The following is an 18,091-nucleotide window of genomic DNA, read 5'->3' on the forward strand; positions in this document are numbered from 1 at the left end:
ACTTAAACTTACATATAATTTTTTTGCATAATTTTTAAATTTGAATAATCTTGTAAATATTGGCGGGGAAAGTAAAGAAAAATTACTTTTTATTTTTACCTAAATTCAAATCAACATGCACACCTTTCAAACTGAGTTGATAAATGTTCAAACAAAGTTAGTACGTTATAATTTGCCTTTTCACGATGTGCTCATAAGTTCACATCAAGGCAATAAATATCACATTTGTAAATATTTTGCAGGACCAATAGCCCTTGATTTTGATTTACACCGAAAAATTATTCATGAACATCATATATAATGACCTTAAGGTCATAAAAGATCGGTAGATATTTATATCACATTGGTAATTGCACATATGCATTACTAATTGCCATTCTAGAAACTTTACTAACTACCCAAAAGTTCAATACATTTCATTAATATGATGATAATCTTTGAAACATGAATATTAAGATTAGGCAGCTTAATAGGCTCACGCTTTGTCCACCATACCCCAACAAGAAGTAACAAAAACGAAGAGACACACATGCATTAACGTTTCGTCCATCACAAGAGCTTCGGCAAAACATTTAGAAAAAAGGATCCTACTTTTCCGTGCTCTTAATGAACGAAATTAAACTTTTAATTGGTGAACTACATTACCTATTTTGATAATTTAAAAAAAAATGGACTTTAGATCCTAGTAGAATACAATGACAAAAAAGTTAGTATGTTGGGCCATTAACTTCCTTTCTGGTGATGATTTCTACCATGCTATTGCTCAGTTCTCCTTTGCTCCTTTGTTGCTCTTTGTCATATTATTTGGAAGGCTAGGAACAATTTATTGTTCCGTGGGCAGACTTTGTTTGTGCCGGCTTTGAAGTATCATCTTACCAAAGTTGTTAAGGACAAGACTCTCACTTTTAAACAAGTGGCTGACACTCCAAGGAATAGAAGATTACAAAGAAGTTGGGGACTGGATCCTCTTTTTTTGCTTTATAGGTGTCTGTTCTAGTTCGTTTTTGCTGGAGGGTGGTCGTTCTGGTAGTCCTCCCTCTTTCTTTTTACTCTTGGCATCCTTCCACTCACGGTGACTTGTTGGCATTGTGAGGGCAAGTTTTTTTTCGGTGCCGAGACTTACTTCTTGTAAAGTTCCGTTGGTAAAAGTTTATATACATCTTATCTTACCAAAAAAAAAAAATGACAAAAAAGAATTGTCTATGGACTATGTCAGCAAAGAGATTGAAGCATATTCAACTCTTCATCTTCTAACGTTTTGGACAATTCTCACTATCGGAGATAATTGTCTAAAAGTCTTGTCTTTTTGTGAGTATGTATCATCAGCTACCTCCAAAGAGATCAATTATGAAATCCGAAGAAACAGAAGAAATAAATGACAGATCATCTTCTTACAAATATAGAAAAGATGGAAGAGTTACTTTTGCAAAAGCATAAATCCGACCAGCTCATATTCACTCATATCGTTGGTTGAAGCCAATGCGCATATCCGACCAGCTCATATTCACTCATATCGTTGGTTGAAGCCAATGCGCTAAGGGATGTCGTTGTGGCGAGAGCTTGAGATATGGTTTTAACGTTAGCTTGATAGTCGTTTCCTTCAGGAGAGAACCTAATATATGGTAACCAGTAAGAACATGACAAGAACAAGATTCTATGCTATATTAATCCAGACGTCCCTCACTAGTTTAAGCCAAGAAACGTTCTCAAGCTTTATTTTTTAACCTCAATAATCTGACTAGTAACCTAAAGAATAGCTAATAGGTTTTTTCCCAGAAACAGAACGAATTGATGAGTTCTTGCTAGTCACAGAGTTTCCATTAGCAAGACAAAACGCATCTGTACCAGACTAGAAACATATCTTGAACCACTTTATTCTAATGGGTTCGAACACCGTCAAAATGGTATCAACAACACCAACTATATGAGTTTGTTCTAAAATCACCTATGGCCCCATGGCGACAATTTAATTCCGTACTTCTATTTAACTTGTAACACACGACTTTCAGTAGAGGGCTTCACATAAAAACTATGCAGCCCTGCAGTGAATTTATCCTAACGATTCCTTGTCGATGATAGCATAGTTCAAACCATGGTGTGATGAGTGTGGCATAGTGCTAATTAAAGCATGAAAGGTTCATGGAGTCTGGATTAAGCGTCTCCTTATTACAGATGTAAATGTTCTCACGCATGCCAATTATATGTGCTTTGCTAGTTGTTTATGGAACTACATAACATTAACTGTCCCAAGAGAATCAGCAAGGTGAACAACTAAGCGAAGCACTGACAATCTTGAGGCTTTGCTCACCAGAACTCTTTTTAGGGCTTTTCATGGCCTTGTGCAAGTTCTCATTGGTATAGAACCAACATCATAGTTTGAGTTGGATCTGATTACTAGAGCTAACTGAATGGCAGATTGGACATGGTAGATGATTGGAAACTTATTAAGGAGAAATAAAAATGAAGGCCGGGTGAGCCGGGTTTCAACAGAAAAATTCTTGGAAATGCTTGCAAGAATACTCTATTCTAACCTTTTCCATTTTCAATCATTAAAGGATAGAAATATGGTAAGCATAAGCAGTTCAACAGGGAATTGTCTCAAATAGATTGTTAATAAATGCAACTAGATCCGATTTCAATCAACTCCCAAGTTCCGACCCCAGATTATTGACCAGTCTAAATCTGAAACATTGATGGATTATCTTATGAAGGATGCCGACTTACCAATTGCTTCCAAGCATGTTTCACAAGCAAACTTCTCCAAAGAATTCAACCATAAAGAAGCCTTATCATGAGAACTCTGTCAATTCTCGATGCAATGGCAAGCGTGTAGTCCCTTGACCTAGCATTAGGACAAAGCAAACGACCCTGTCAAAAAGCAAAAAACACTAACATATCAACGCTGAACATGGTATCAGTTTATTACCAGCAGATGTGGAAGGTCACAAATTTCTGTCACCATCCATCAGTATGAATCAGTGACATGTTTAGTCCCATGACCTTGTGAGACTTCACTTGGCAGGAGCTCTTATTTCTCAACATCATTTTACGTGGCATCTTCTAATCTTTGGTTCATCTCATCGTGCAGTGAGACTTTCTCAGAAATAGTAAATAATTGGACTTCGCTATGCCTATACATGTTTGGTGAGTTAAGACATCCGTTTAAGTTCCTGACTAGACTGATGTCCCCGAGTTCCTCTTTTGCTTGGCAATGTTGTCCTGCTTTTTGAGTATCAATTATAGTCCCCCACTAGTTATCATTCAACCTGCAAGTAAGCATCGCCATTCGCTTCAGTCACTGGAAAAGTGTATTCAGATGAAGTCCGACAACTCTCAACATCCATACGTTCAAGGACATGCCATACCTCTTCTTCCATGGATGGGACTTCCGAATCCTCAAATCCATCATTCAAGGACTGAGGATGTCTAGTTAATGTAAAGTAGAATTCGTTTGACACCTGTAAGGATGATAGATGAAATAACAACAAATTTATTATGAGTATCTAAGACATGGTGATCTGAAACCAAGTCTAGCGAAAGATATGGTAACTTCACAAAGGTTCAGTTCACCATTTAGATAGGACTGAAGAAAGACTTCAGTATCCCCCAACTAGGTAACCAATTCATTCTCATTTCCCTATATGACTTTTCTTATGTATGATCATTATGTTGAAGGATGGTAGATAGCTTGAGCCCAAAAGAAGGGGGGGAGTAAAAAGATATATCCCCTAACCACAGCATCCTTTGACTTCTGATCAGAGTAACAACATCAAAGTTTGGTATTTTAAAAAAAAAAAAAAAATTGTAACACACATCGGCCACTCATACCTCGCATGACCTGAGCTCAAGTTGCATCACGTTGGCCACAACTTCAACATTTATCAGGGCTTCAGCTGGATTGTCAAGCTCCGCATACAGGACACAGCATTTGAGGCAGAGAAAATTGCCAACATCCGCCTTCATCCCAAAAATAATATCCTTCATATTATGATCTTCCACCTAACAGATCCATACTTTCACACATATACATAAAACTGCAAGAGTGAAGGCTCAAGTACGACAATCCATGCTTATAAAAGACTGACACCAGACATATCATGTAATCATTGCTAAAGATCCACACTCAGCAGCTAAGTCATGCAACAGCAGCAGCTAAATGTAGAAATACATCATGCACTTGATCAGTTACTTACAGGTCTCAAGAATTCAACATGGTCAACTTTAAAGAACCAGGGTGACAAACCAGCAAAGGCATTCGCATTAAAATCCTCCAAATACCCTCCCACGAATATTCCTTTGCTGTGAATGGCATATTAATGAGTTCTCAAAACAAGTGTCACTTCTCGGAATTATATCATTGTCTGCCAGTGCATATCACAGAAGACACGAACTTCGGCAAACAAAGCTTAGAGCCTGGACAAGTTATCCCCCTTAGTATCTATGCTACGTTCTTCTCTCCTTTTTCCTCATTTGATTCCTTCTTTTCTGCCTCTTGCCAAAGTAATTTTTCTCTCTTTATCTCTGCGGAGATGGACTTAATTGGAGCTGATTTCCCAGTCCTAGAATCACGAGCCACGAATGTGAAATTGGCGGTAAGTGCAACTGAATCTGAGGAATCCTGGATTTCTGCAGGAAATTACCAGTATAAGGCGAACAGCAGAATGGATCAGTTATGAGACTATATCATGAAAAGGATAACTTTATAAAGATCTGACATCTGAGTATTGTGCTCGAACATGTCAAAAACCTTGACAAACTGCCGATATTTCTTGGCCATAGGATGTTGATTAGCAAGCTTCTCCATAGTTTGTATGGGTTTGATTTATTTATTTTTATTTTTGGTAATAAGAGAATGGTGAATGGCTAGCAAATTAGCAAACTTCTCCATAGTTTTTATGAGTAGAGTAAAGAAAACAAGCAAGGGTAAATATGGTTTGCAAAGAATGAACACATATGTAAGGCACGGCCACCAAAGTGATACCATCCTTCAGGAGCAGGAGTAATGTAATTCCTGCATTTGCTTAGTGGCAGCAATGAAAATGTATCTTCTCGTCATATAAGCCAATAAAGCAATCATCAACTTGAGGGGAGGAGAGTAATTTGTATCGATTGGAAGTACTGTTTCATATGATACCTTCTATGGACTGAATTACTTAACAGCACGCGTTATTTGCAAGTCAGTGTCAATATGGATTGGCCTCTTGAGAACCATTCAACACTGTCTATGGAAGCAGTGACTAATAATAGAGGCCTTGTGTTGCCATCGTCGATAAAACAATGCTGGTCCAAAAGCAAGAGGCTAAATACAATGGGGATGTTCTATTGTACACAATTCTAATGATGAATTCCCACACTATATGAACTACGGCTAATCGCTAGAGAACTTAGGCATTCTGATTGCAGAACTTGATACGGACAAAGATTGATGAGTAATTTAGATACGCACTTATACGAATGCTAGAGACAAAGTACTTCTTACAGCAAAGCAGCAGAATGTTGTTCAGTATATTCTCTAATTACCGGATACCAATTCTAGATTATTCAAACGAGGGCTTGACAGTCAAACTACGAATAGCAAAGTAGTAGAACTGATCACCCACTGAATAAGCACCATAAACTGTGTTACCTAACTCTAGTAGTGTCAATGACATCATATGGAATTCATCTTCTGCAGAAAAAGCCCATAGGAACTCTCTTTCTTACGATAAAACGGTATGCATTGCGTTGATACAAGCAATAGGCGGGGGCAAAAACGCTCGAAATTCGGTTAAAACTACATTTGAACCATTGAACCATCATTCAAACAGACAAATTTAAGCTGGAGAAACATCGCAGAAAACAAATGGCACCACGTTCAGAACCAGAAACAAAATTATCACCATCCGATAGCTGTTCAAAGCTCAGTTCATTTACCTTATAGCAGCATATAGTCCCAGCGAGGGCATCGACATCTTCCACCAGCTTCCCCATCCTGATCTCCTTCCAAGGATTCCTACACTGATCTCCGAGCAACATAATCACTAGAAAACTCGTAGAAAACGCTCGTCCTGCTCCTAGACGGACTCCTGGGAACCAATTCGCCCTCCGGCGACGCAGCACTCACGGTCGCACCCGCATGGCCGACCTCCTCGAATGTCTCGGAACTCGCTTCCCACGAGGCGTCGGTGACGGGCGAGAGGAGCACGCACCGGGCCACCAGCTGATCGGCTTCCGAATCGACGATCCGGCGTCGATGAGCGGAGCGGCGGCAGAGGCCGCCGGAATCGCGCTCGCCGTCGAAGCGGATGCTCCGTCGTCCGTCGCGGTGGTGAAGAATCGGGGCTCAAAGTCATATTATACGATGTTGATGAAAATTTATCACTAAAATTGAAATCGATGACACTGTTCAACACAATGCGTATGGACATGAAACTTACTCACGGAATGTGAACTGATGAGCGATGTTGCAAAAATATGAATTTTAACTTACTAATTTGTTTGAACAATTATCAACTCAGTTTTCCAGGCGTGCATGTTTATTTGGATTTACGTATAAGTAAATAGGTTTGTTTTTTAACTTTTACACCAAAACATAAAGTATTATTCAACCTTCAGAAAGTTATGAAAATATTATACGTGAGTTTATGTGTTCACGTTGGAGTACGAAGAAACTTTTAAGAGTTTTGAATTTAAAAAAGTTAAAAGTGTGCAAACGGAAGATTAAACTTAAGCAAAATATTTAAAAATAAAAGTCATTAGGGACATAGTACTGATTGATGAAAACATATATTTCAATATAGATTGAGAAACTCTTATCAGATTTCCAAGACAATACACATTCAAAGTTGACCACCCAAAATATTCAAAACCAACTAAAAACCAAACCACACAAATCCTGAGCAAGATGCTAAAATGAGTTTGCAAGGAGGGACAACCTGATCTTTTCAATTCAAAGTATTTGTATATATATTGATGTTGTAAGTAGTCGTTGGGTCAATAACAAGATATGATTTTAGTGTTTTGCCCATAAGAAAAGGACCCAGTCCAAGATCAGTACAAGCACCCCTCAACAAAATTGAACAACAAATGATACACTTATCATGGAAGAGATGATACAACAAACTTTGATGAACTAGTTGAATACGTGCGTCAAGTTTAGGCATTTGATTTATAACATGATTTACAACTCAGTTTCATAAACGAGTTTTATGTTGAGATCCCATTGACCTGCAAAGGCCTGAATACTTGAACTGACTGTCAGTTTTATATTGTGATTACAAGAGCTGGCCTGTATAAGGAAGGGAAACGTCCTTCTTCCTTTTTTTTTTTTTTGAAAAAATAAAAGAAAATTTCTTGCCTTACATGTGAAATACAAGGTAGGGGTGAAGTCGGAGCGTTTTTTAGGAGCCCTTACTCGTCGCTCCATTTGTCTTAGTATTTAAGTAAAAAGAAATTCATTATTGCATCGAGAGATGGGATGCTTCCCAATGTACACTTTTTAATTATCGCTCTATACTACACTAGGCTTCTAAATTTTTACTTAAAAGGCTTCCTTATAATGCCTGCAAAGTATTACTTCCTTGATGCATGTATACTCTATTGAGACGGTAGTTTTATAATTTCGGGAAGCGACAAATGGAAACCGAGCAAAAACACGGCATCATCTCTTTTGCACTTTTCAGGTTGATATGGATCTCTCGACGATGATCGTGAGGATTGTGTTTTCTGAGGACGTTACTTCTCCATTACCAAAATGAACTATGACTGATCACCCCATCCACATGGTCAGGAACTTAGGTTGTCCGACTATTAGAACGGACAAGCTGGAAAAACAGAAACGTTTATATGTTTAGAGTGCAAGGCTAACGATCCTCATTTGTTTAGGAAGAAAGAAGATTGAGCAGACGAAGCATGTGAAAGCATGTGCATCTGACTTGATGGCATGGTCCCTGTCTGTTGACGAGGACACGGAATGGCAGTGCCTGTCTCGTATCCGTCAGCTGTATGACATCAAACTCTCGACGTCTTGCGAACGCATGCACTGTGATACACTTGCTGATGTGCAATTAAATGCCACTTGGACGGACAATGGCCAGTGAAGTTAAGACTTTGGATCTGGACAGTAATAAAATAAGACCGGTAGCTGACTTGATTATATGGTCTTCGCCTTTTGAGTAACAAATGCAATGGCATTGTCAGCTGTAAAACAAAAAAGTGGCAGGATAATTGATTTTAGAGCATCTACAATAATGTGTTTCAAATCCAGTGAGGCGCTGGATTTGTGTTGGGCTTACGCAATTAAAAGTGTCGTCCCGGGTTTAGACCAAAAAAAAAAAATTTCCTCCGTCTGAGTCATAATCTCCATTTGTTTTTTATGATTCACATCCAATAAATCATATAGGGCCATGGAACACAACCTAATAATTTGAGAGACATAATGTAACATGATGAATTAATAATAGTCAGTATGATTAAGAACTTAGCAGCAATCTAAATATGCCCATTTTAAAGACTATGGTCATATGAAATCTCTCAAGCTTTTGGATAGTTACTAAAGTTATTTGAATGGTATCTACTAATGCATATGAGCAATCAACATGTGATATGACTACGTACCAATCTATAATAATATCGGAGTCAATAATGTAAAAAATGAATGAACTATTTACCAGTACAAATTGAAATCAACGACTTGTTGTCTTGCAAGATAAATACAAATGTGAAAATTACTACTTTAATGTGACCATATGAGCATGTCGTGCAAAAGTGAGCTGTAACATATTAACTTTGTTTGAACATTTATCGACTCAGTTTCGAAGGCGTGCATGGTTATTTCGTTTCAAATACAAGCAGATACTATTTTTTTACTTTCCTCGAGAATAAAATATTATTTAAATACCAAAAAATAAAAAATAAAATTGTTCGTGTTCCTATGAAAGAAAAAAATTGCAGGTGTAAAGTGCAATATTTAAATTAAGTAAAAAAGTTCAAAACAAAAGTCATCCTAGACATATTAGTGATTGATGAAAACATATCCATAAGAATTGAGAACTTCTTATCAGTGATCCAAGACAATACACAAATCCAAAGTTGACCATCCAAAATGCCCAATGCCAATTAAAAACCAAATCATTTAAATCCTAAGCAAGACGCTAAAATAAGTATGCATGGAGAGTTAACTTAGGCTTTTGGTGTAGGGTTTTGCTTCGAAATATATAAATGATGTTTGCATAAATAGATGTTGTAAGTAGTCATTGGGTCAATACTAAGATACGTTTTTAAGTATTTTCCCATATAAGAAAAGGAGCACCGCCTAACAAGATTGAACAAATGAAATCCCGATTCATAGAAGATATGATGCAACATATTTTGATTAATTACTTAGAACTTGTGAGTCGTGATTATATATTTAATAAAGATGCATCACATGACTCATACCTTGGTTTCTTAAGCTAGTGTTATATTGAGATATCATAGCCCACAAAGGCCCAAGTACGCACGTTGATTGTCAGTTTATATTTAGATCACATGCATTGGCCTGAGCAAGGAACCGGGGAATCTTTCTTCCTTTTTTTATTTTTTTTATTTTCTTTTAGAGGAGTAAAAGAAAATTTTTGTGTTAATTAACTGTCGGAGCATTTTATGATCCACTGAATCCGGGTCAAGCAAGGAATAACCGATCGCTCCGTTTGTCCTAATAATTAAGTAAGAAATATTCATTATTACATTGAGGGAAGAGATGCTTCCCAAAATACACTTGTATATTTCTATCTATGAGGTTTCCTTGTAATGTCTACAAAGCAAATACATGTATACTCTGTTGACTGATAGTTGAGATGATAGTTTTGTTGTCTGCATAATACAATACTATTTATTGTAACCAATAAAATTAAACAAAAATAATAACTCTGAAAAAGCATTAACACAACTCAAATATACTTACTTTTTCTTTTCTTTTCTTTTCTTTTATCAAAAGAACACTTCTTTCATTTCCGTAGAAATATAAGAGAGAAACAACGCAATCCAATTGCATATCAATACAAATCCTAGATGATTTAAAACAAAACAAGCTTCAAATAGCAATATGAATTATCAAAACAATTTTAGGGATTACATGCTCAAAGAGCATATTTGTTATTTCTTCAAACCAAAATTGGCAGCCGATCACCAAGTCTCTCCTCAATAATGAGCACAAACTGAGACCTCTAATTATTGCTATGCTTTGCCTTTCAACAGTATGCGTCTAGGTTCGACATCCCCAACATCGACGCCTTTAAGAGTAACAAGATTGAACGAGTACGGATTTGACACCTGAGAGCGCAAGCTTCACAAGACTCCTCCAATATCCTTTGAAACTAGACTTGTACACAATCGCAACTTGAGGGAAGTGAAACTCCGATATAATATATGCAAAAAAGACCCCAAATCTAGACTTACTTGATTGCTGTAAAATTATAACAAATTAAAGAGACGGTGAGGTACCGATTAAGGAGACTCACCAAGGCCTTGCCAAGGCAATTAGTTCATGCTAATGGTATTTTGTAGATTTACAAACTATGCCTCCCAAAATAAAGTGCCTTGAACCTGTTTGCATTATCATTACACAAACAGGACTCAATCAATCAATTTCCATAAAAAAGTAAAATATAAACGACTCAATCAAACTTTTCCTCGAACTAGCGCACCTCGAGAACAACTTCTTATCACTAAAGAGACACGTCTTTGTAAAGGCAAAGAAAATTGCTACAGAAAACTAAAATGATATGAACAGAAGAGTCATACCTGTTATGCTCATATTTGTGGAACCATTAACCCATAATTGCGACAAGTTTTATAATTACAGGAGCGATAAATTTGAACTAAGCAAAATCATGGCATCATCTTGCTTGCTCTTTTTAGGTAGACATGCATCTCTTGGTGATAGTTGTTTTCTAAGGACGTCACTTCTCCGTTTCCAAAATGATCTATGACTGAATAACCCATCCGCACGGTTAGGAGAATGGGCTTTCCATTACTTTGGTGATTCGGTGAAAGATTATTGAACTGTTGACTGACTTTCGGCACATGGGAAACCATTATAACTAACAAGCAAGAAAAAAATGTTTTTATGTTTGAAGTCCAGGGCCAAGTAACCTCGTTTGTTTAGGAAGAAAAAGATGAAGCAATCCAAGCAAGTTGTCAAAAAATCCAACCTAAAAGTGTTGTCTCGGGTTAAGACAAAATCAATCGAGAAATTTGTGTGCTCATATAGATTCGTATCGTGAGTTATTATCAATTTGTATTAAATTCAACTTTGTCATGGTGATATTAGAAAATGGTGTTGTTATGAGTTTACATAAATTATAGTAAAATTGAGAAGAGATTGAAAACTATGACATTGTAAGGGCAGGAATTATATTGACGCATCATTTTAATAATAAATTTTTATTAGAAATTTTTAAAAAACCATTATATCTCATGAGGCCAATCTGTATTGACACTGACTTGCAAATAGTGCGAGCTGTTACATGGGTTGGGCGCTCGTCAATGGAGATCCACCTGGAAGTAACTCAGTCCACAGAAGGTATCATATGAAACAGTACTTCCAATTGATGATAGTATGCTACTTTTTCCCCTCAAGTTGATGACTGCTTAATTGGCTTATAGGATGAGAACATACATTTCCACCTGCTGCCACTAAACAGTTGCAGGAGTCACGTTACTCTTGATCCTGAAGGATGGTGTCACTTTGATCTCCATGCCTTAAATGTGTGTTTATTCTTTTCAAACCATATTTACTCCTGCATGTTTACTTTACTCTACTCATAAAAACTATGGAGAAGTTTGCTAATTTGCTAGCCATTCACCATTCTCTTATTACCAAAAATAAAAATAAATAAATCAAACCCATCCAAACTATGGAGAAGCTTGCTAATCAACATTCTCTTGCTAAGAAATATTGGCAGTTTGTCAAGGTTTTCGACGTGTTCAAGCACAATACTCAGGTGGCAAATCTTCATAAAGTTGTCCTTTCCATGATATAATCTCATTACTGATCCATTCTGCTGTTTACCAGCTGGCAGAAATCCAGGATTCCTCATATTCAGTTGCACTTACCGCTAGGGGTGTGCAAAATATTCGGGAACCGCCCGGACCGCCCAGAATCGCCTGGAACCGGTGGTTCTTGAGGGAATCGGTCCGGTTCTCAATTCCAATTTATGAGAACTAGTGGGTACCGGTCCGATTCCCGCTTCCATAGGCGGATCCGCCCGCCCACCCACCTAGACCGACTAATTAATATTTAATATTAAAAAAACACTAAAACAAACCTAGCGAAACCGGACCATTTTCCCTCTTTTCTTCTTTTCCCTCACGCGGCCGGGCCCAATCCATTTTTCATCTTTTCCACGGTCCGGCCCTCTCCTCTTCTTCTTCCTCCTTCCTTCCTCGTGCTGGACAGTGGACACCAGGCTCGATGAAGACTAAAGGTAGGTAGGATGACCTAGGGCAGAGAGAGAGGAGGGTAGACCGGCGACGAAGGGGACGCCTCACAGGAGCCATCGATGCCGCCGAACGGAGCAGCGCGAGATTCGGCAAGAAACCCGGATGGAGGGAACATCTTGGCGGACGCCTTCGATGCCTAGCTGGCCTACGCGGAGAAGACAGGCTGAGACGCCGGTTCGGCCAAGAGGGAGGCCGGTCGGCGTGCCCAAGACCGGCAGCAGAAATGCCCCTGTCGATCGGACCCTCCAGCCTATAAATAGGGCCTCTTGGAGCTCGATGAAGGGGGTCGAGTAGATATGATGTGAGAGAGAGGGGGTCGAGTAGATATGATGTGAGAGAGAGAGAGAGAGAGAGATCTATGAGACCTTGAAAAGAGAGGGGGAGATCGAGTGAGAGAGAGAGAGAGAGATCTATGAGACCTTGAAAAGAGAGGGGGAGATCGAGTGAGATCTGAGAGCTGCCAATAAGGGTAGGGTGTGAAGGAGAGAGCCGCCATCGACCACCACGTTTGAACCGTGAGCCGACGACCCACCCCGACTTCTTTCGCGTCAAAATCACAAAATCATGAGATTTTGTCCCCTTGTTCTCGACTTTTCCGATATGGGGTCGGTTTCCCAAGGATCTCGGCTTGAGTTGCGCGAGGCGGACGGACGTAGCCCACCTATCGAGCTCGTCCGCCGTCCGACGTTAAAACCCTAGTGACCCGCGATGCCACAGTTCGCCTCCGCGCTGACCACTGCGCCAGCAGCTGCGAGTGCCCTTTGCCTGCTCGCCCGTCACCGCGACGCCACAGCTCGCCTTCACGTCAAGATCGGTTCCATGGATCCACCTGGGAACCGAACCGGACCGGCGGTCCGGTTTCCGAGTGGATCCATGCAATAAATGGGTGGATCCTGATTCCAATTTTTCGGAACCGGTTCTTAGTGAGCGGTTCCCGGGTCTAGGTCAGGAACCGCCCGCCCGAACCATGCATACCCCTACTTACCACCAATTTCACATTCGTGGCTCGTGATTCTAAAACTGGGAAATCGGCTCCAATTAAGCCCATCTCCCCTGAGATAAAGAGAGAAAAATTACTTCGGCAAGAGGCAGAAAAGAAGGAATCAAATGAGGAAAAAGGAGAGAAGAACGGAGCATAGATACTAAGGGGGATAACTTGTCCAGGCTCCAAGCTTTGTTTGCCAAAGTTCGTGTCTTCTGTGATAGGCCTGCACTGGCAGACAGTGATATCATTGCGAGAAGCGACAGTTGTTTTGAGAACTCATTCAGATGCCATTCACAGCAAAGGAATATTCATGGGAGGGTATTTGGAGGATTTTAATGCGAATGCCTTTGCTGGTTCGTCAATCCGGTTCTTCGAAGTTGACGATGTTGAATTCTTGAGACCTATAAGTACTCATCTAGTGCATGATGTATTTCTACATCTAGCTGCTGCTGTTGCATGACTTAGCTGCTGAGTGTGGATCTGTAGCAATGATTACATGATATGTCTGGCGTTAGTCTTTTATAAGTACGAATTGTCATACTTGAGCCTTCACTCTTGCAGTTTTATTATATGTGTGAAAGTATGGATCTGTTAGATGGAAGATCATATTATGAAGGATATTATTTTTGGGATGAAGGTGGATGTTGGCAATTTTCTCTGCCTCAAATGCTGTGTCCGGTATGCGGAGCTTGACAATCCAGCTGAACTCTTGGTAAATGTTGAAGCTGTGGCTGATGTGATGCAACCTGAGCTCAGGTCACGCGAGGTACGAGTGGCCCACGTGTGTTACATTTTTATTTTTTTAAGTACCAAACTTTGATGCTGTTACTCTGATCAGCAGTCAAAGGATGCTGTGGTTAGGGGATATATCTTTTTACTCCCCCCCTTCTTTTGGGCCCAAGCTATCTACCATCCTTCAACATAATGATCATGCATAAGAAAAGTCAAATAGAGAAATAAGAATGGATTGGTTACAATGAATTGGTTACCTAGTTGGGGGATACTGAAGTCTTTCTTCAGTCCTATCTAAACGGTGAACTGAACCTTTGTGAAGTTACCATATCTTTTGTCAAACTTGGTTTCAGATCACCATGTCTTAGATACTCATAATAAATTTGTTGTTATTTCATCTATCATCCTAAAAGGTGTCAAACGAATTCTACATTACATTAACTATACATCCTGAGTCCTTGAATGATGGATTTGAGGATTCGGAAGTCCCATCCATGGAAGAAGAGGCATGGCATGTCCTTGAACATATGGATGTTGAGAGTTGTCGGGCTTCATCTTAATACACTTTTCCAGTGACTGATGTGAATGGCAATGCTTACTTGCTGGTTGAATGATAGATAATTAGTGGGGGACTACAGTTGATACTCAAAAAGCAGGACAACATTGCCAAGCAAAGAGGAACTTGGGGACATCAGTCTAGTAGGAACTTAAATGGATGTCTAACTCACCAAACATGTATCAGCATAGCGAAGTCCAATTATTTACTATTTCTGAGAAAGTCTCACTGCACGAGGAGATGAACCAGAGATTAGAAGATGCCAAGTAAAATGATGTTGAGAAATAAGAGCTCCTGCCCAGTGAAGTCTCACAAGGACATGGGACTAAATGTGTCAGTGATTCATATTGATGGATGGTGACAGAAATTTGTGAACTTCCACATCTGCTGGTAATAAACTGATGCCATGTTCAGCGTTGATATGTGAGTGTTTTTTGCTTAGTGACAGAGTTGTTTGCTTTGTCCTAATGCTAGGTCAAGGGACTACACGTTTGCCGTTGCATCGAGAATTGACGGAGTTCTCATGATAAGGCTTCTTTACGGTGGAATTCTTTGGAGAAATTTGCTTGCAGAACATGCTTGGAAGCAATTGGTAAGTCGGCATCCTTCATAAGATAATCCATCAATGTTTCAGATCTAGACTGGTCGATAATCTGGGGTCAGAACTTCGGAGTTAATTGACACCAGATCTAGTCGCATTTATTAACAATCTATTTGAGACAATTCTCTGTTGAACTGCTTATGCTTACCATATTTCTATCCTTTAATGATTGAAAATGGAAAAGGTTAGAACAGAGTATTCTTGCAAGCATTTCCAGGAATTTTTTTGTTGAAACCAGGCTCATCCGGCCTTCATTTTTATTTCTCCCTAAGAAGCTTTCAATAATCTACTATGTCCAATCTGCCCATTCAGTTAACTCTAGTAACCAGATCCAACTCAAACTATGACGTTGGCTCTATACCAATGAGAACTTGCACCAGGCCATGAAAAGCCCTAAAAAGAGTTCTGGTGAGCAAAGCCTCAAGATTGTCAGTGCTTCACTTAGTTGTTCAACTTGCTGATTCTCTTGGGACAGTTAATGTTATGTAGTTCCATAAACAACTAGCAAAGCACATACAATTGGCATTCGTGAGAACATTTACGTCTGTAATAAGGAGATGCTTAACCCAGACTCCATGAACCTTTCGTGCTTTAATTAGCACTATGCGTCACTCATCACACCATGGTTCGAACTATGCTATCATCGACAAGGAATCGTTAAGATAAATTCACTGTAGGGCCGCATAGTTTTTATGTGAAGCACTCTACTGAAAGTTGTGTGTTACAAGTTAAATAGAAGTACGGAATTAAATTGTCGCCCTGGGGCCATAGGCGATTTTAGAACAAACTCGTATAGTTGGTGTTGTTGAGATACCATTTTGACTGTGTTCGAACCCATGAGAATAAAGTGGTTCAAGATATGTTTCTAGTCTGGTACAAATGCGTTTTGTCTTGCTAATGGAAACTCTGTGACTTGCAAGAACTCACCAATTCGTCCTGCTTCTGGGAAAAAACCTATTAGCGATTCTTTAGGTTACAAGTCAAATTATTGAGGTTAAAAAATAAAGCTTGAGAACATTCCTTGGCTTAAACTAGTGACGGATGTCTGGATTAATATAGTATAGAATCTTGTTCTTGTCATGTTCTTACTGGTTACCACATATCAGGTTCTCTCCTGGAGGAAACAACTATCAAACTAAAGTTAAAACCATATCTCAAGCTCTCGCCACAGCGACATGCCTTAGCGCATTAGCTTCAACCAACAATATGGGTGAATATGAGCTGGTCGGATTTATGATTTTGCAAAAGCAACTCTTCCATCTTTTCTATATTTGTAAGAAGATGATCTGTCATTTATTTCTGCTGTTTCTTCGGATCTCATAATTGATCTCTTTGGAGGTAGCTGATGATACATCTCACAAGAAGACTAAAGACTTTTGGACAATTATCCCCGATAGGGAAAATTGTCCAAAATGTTAGAAGATGAACAGTTGAATATGCTTCAATTTCTTTGCCGACATAGTCCGTAGACAATTCCTTTTGGTCATTATATTCTACTAGGATCTAAAGTCCTTTTTTTTTTTTACTAATTATCAAAATAGGGAATGTAGTTCACCAATTAAAAACCTAATTTCGTTCATTAAGAGCACAGAAAAGTAGGATCCTTTTTTCTTAATGTTTTGCCCAAGCTCTCGTGATGGATGAAACGTTAATGCATGTGTGTCTCTTCGTTAAGATTATCATCATATTAATGAAATGTATTGAACTTTTGGGTAGTTAGTAAAGTTTCTAGAATGGCAATTAGTAATGCATATGTGCAATTACCAATGTGATATAAATATCTACCGATCTTTTATGACCTTAAGGTCATTATGTATGATGCTCATGAATAATTTTTCGGTGTTAATCAAAATCAAGGGCTATTGGTCCTGCAAAATATTTACAAATGTGATATTTATTGCCTTGACGTGAACTTATGAGCACATTGTGAAAAGGTGAATTATAATGTACTAACTTTGTTTGAACATTTATCAACTCAGTTTGAAAGGTGTGCCTGTTGATTTGAATTTTGGTAAAAATAAAAAGTAATTTTTCTTTACTTTCCTGCCAATATTTATAAGATTATTCAAATTTAAAAATTATGCAAAAAATTATATGTAAGTTTACGTTTTAACATTCGATTGTTTTACGATTGTGTAAAACTCAATTCCTACTTGAGAAAGATCGCTCATGGTAAAGTTAATAAATGTATATTTCGTTACGTATTCTCCTCCCCCGACATGAATGGTCAAACTTCCTGACTGGGCGAGGATCTAAGTTTCTGCTGTGGAAAACCTAGCTGCTTTGGTAAAGCCTCCCACTTGTGATAATTCCAATTTGGCTTCGGCTTATATTATGCACCTAAAGGGGAATTTTTTCCCCCTGGCTTCGGCCTATATCATGCGACAAAATATTGGTACATCAGATTTTTCATGTCTGCGATAAAACGCTTTATAAACTGGAATTCGCCCCAGTGGCCACCCTTCTAACATGGAAGGGGGAGGTGAGGGGTTCAAAATCCCATCTTCTCAGGGAGGGATGAGGTGAGGACGCGTAAGTTTCAAGAGTGGGTTTCGACTCCCACGCCCTGCAAGAGGCAAGGCAAAAGTCTGAGAGTGAGTGTAGAGTAAGCATAGAGTAGGACTGACAAAAAAAAAAAAAAAATTGATCGACGCGTGTTGAGGTGGGCCCCACTTGTCAAATTACCCTGTCTACTCTCTCCTCCCTTCCGTTTCTCAACGTAACATGCTCTCTCTTTCTTCGTCTAACTTCTCTT

General features: G+C 38.9%; 3 long non-coding RNA genes across 6 annotated transcripts; 2 read left to right on the forward strand and 1 right to left on the reverse strand.

Annotated features, from left to right (window-relative positions):
• Window positions 1-1,300: 1,300 nt before the first annotated feature.
• Window positions 1,301-3,802, reverse strand: LOC104428075. 3 transcript variants are annotated; one of them, XR_005549725.1, is made up of 3 exons: window positions 2,927-3,802; window positions 2,725-2,842; window positions 1,301-1,330 (listed from the first exon to the last, which is right to left on the reverse strand). It is a non-coding gene; the product is annotated as an uncharacterized LOC104428075 (long non-coding RNA). The 3 variants fall into 3 exon arrangements; XR_005549724.1 differs by lacking the exon at window positions 1,301-1,330 and adding an exon at window positions 1,566-1,612 and having other exon boundaries at window positions 2,927-3,801; XR_005549723.1 differs by lacking the exon at window positions 1,301-1,330 and having other exon boundaries at window positions 2,431-2,842; window positions 2,927-3,797.
• A 7,636-nt stretch (window positions 3,803-11,438) lies between these two features.
• LOC120291753 lies at window positions 11,439-12,078 on the forward strand. 2 transcript variants are annotated; one of them, XR_005549732.1, is made up of 3 exons: window positions 11,439-11,542; window positions 11,626-11,727; window positions 12,042-12,078. It is a non-coding gene; the product is annotated as an uncharacterized LOC120291753 (long non-coding RNA). The 2 variants fall into 2 exon arrangements; XR_005549731.1 differs by lacking the exon at window positions 12,042-12,078 and having other exon boundaries at window positions 11,626-11,778.
• A 2,745-nt stretch (window positions 12,079-14,823) lies between these two features.
• LOC120291752 lies at window positions 14,824-15,529 on the forward strand. Its single transcript, XR_005549730.1, has 2 exons — window positions 14,824-15,125; window positions 15,210-15,529. It is a non-coding gene; the product is annotated as an uncharacterized LOC120291752 (long non-coding RNA).
• The last annotated feature ends 2,562 nt before the right edge of the window (window positions 15,530-18,091 follow it).

Source organism: Eucalyptus grandis, chromosome 1 (genome assembly GCF_016545825.1).
Source record: "Eucalyptus grandis isolate ANBG69807.140 chromosome 1, ASM1654582v1, whole genome shotgun sequence".
NCBI lineage: Eukaryota > Viridiplantae > Streptophyta > Magnoliopsida > Myrtales > Myrtaceae > Eucalyptus > Eucalyptus grandis.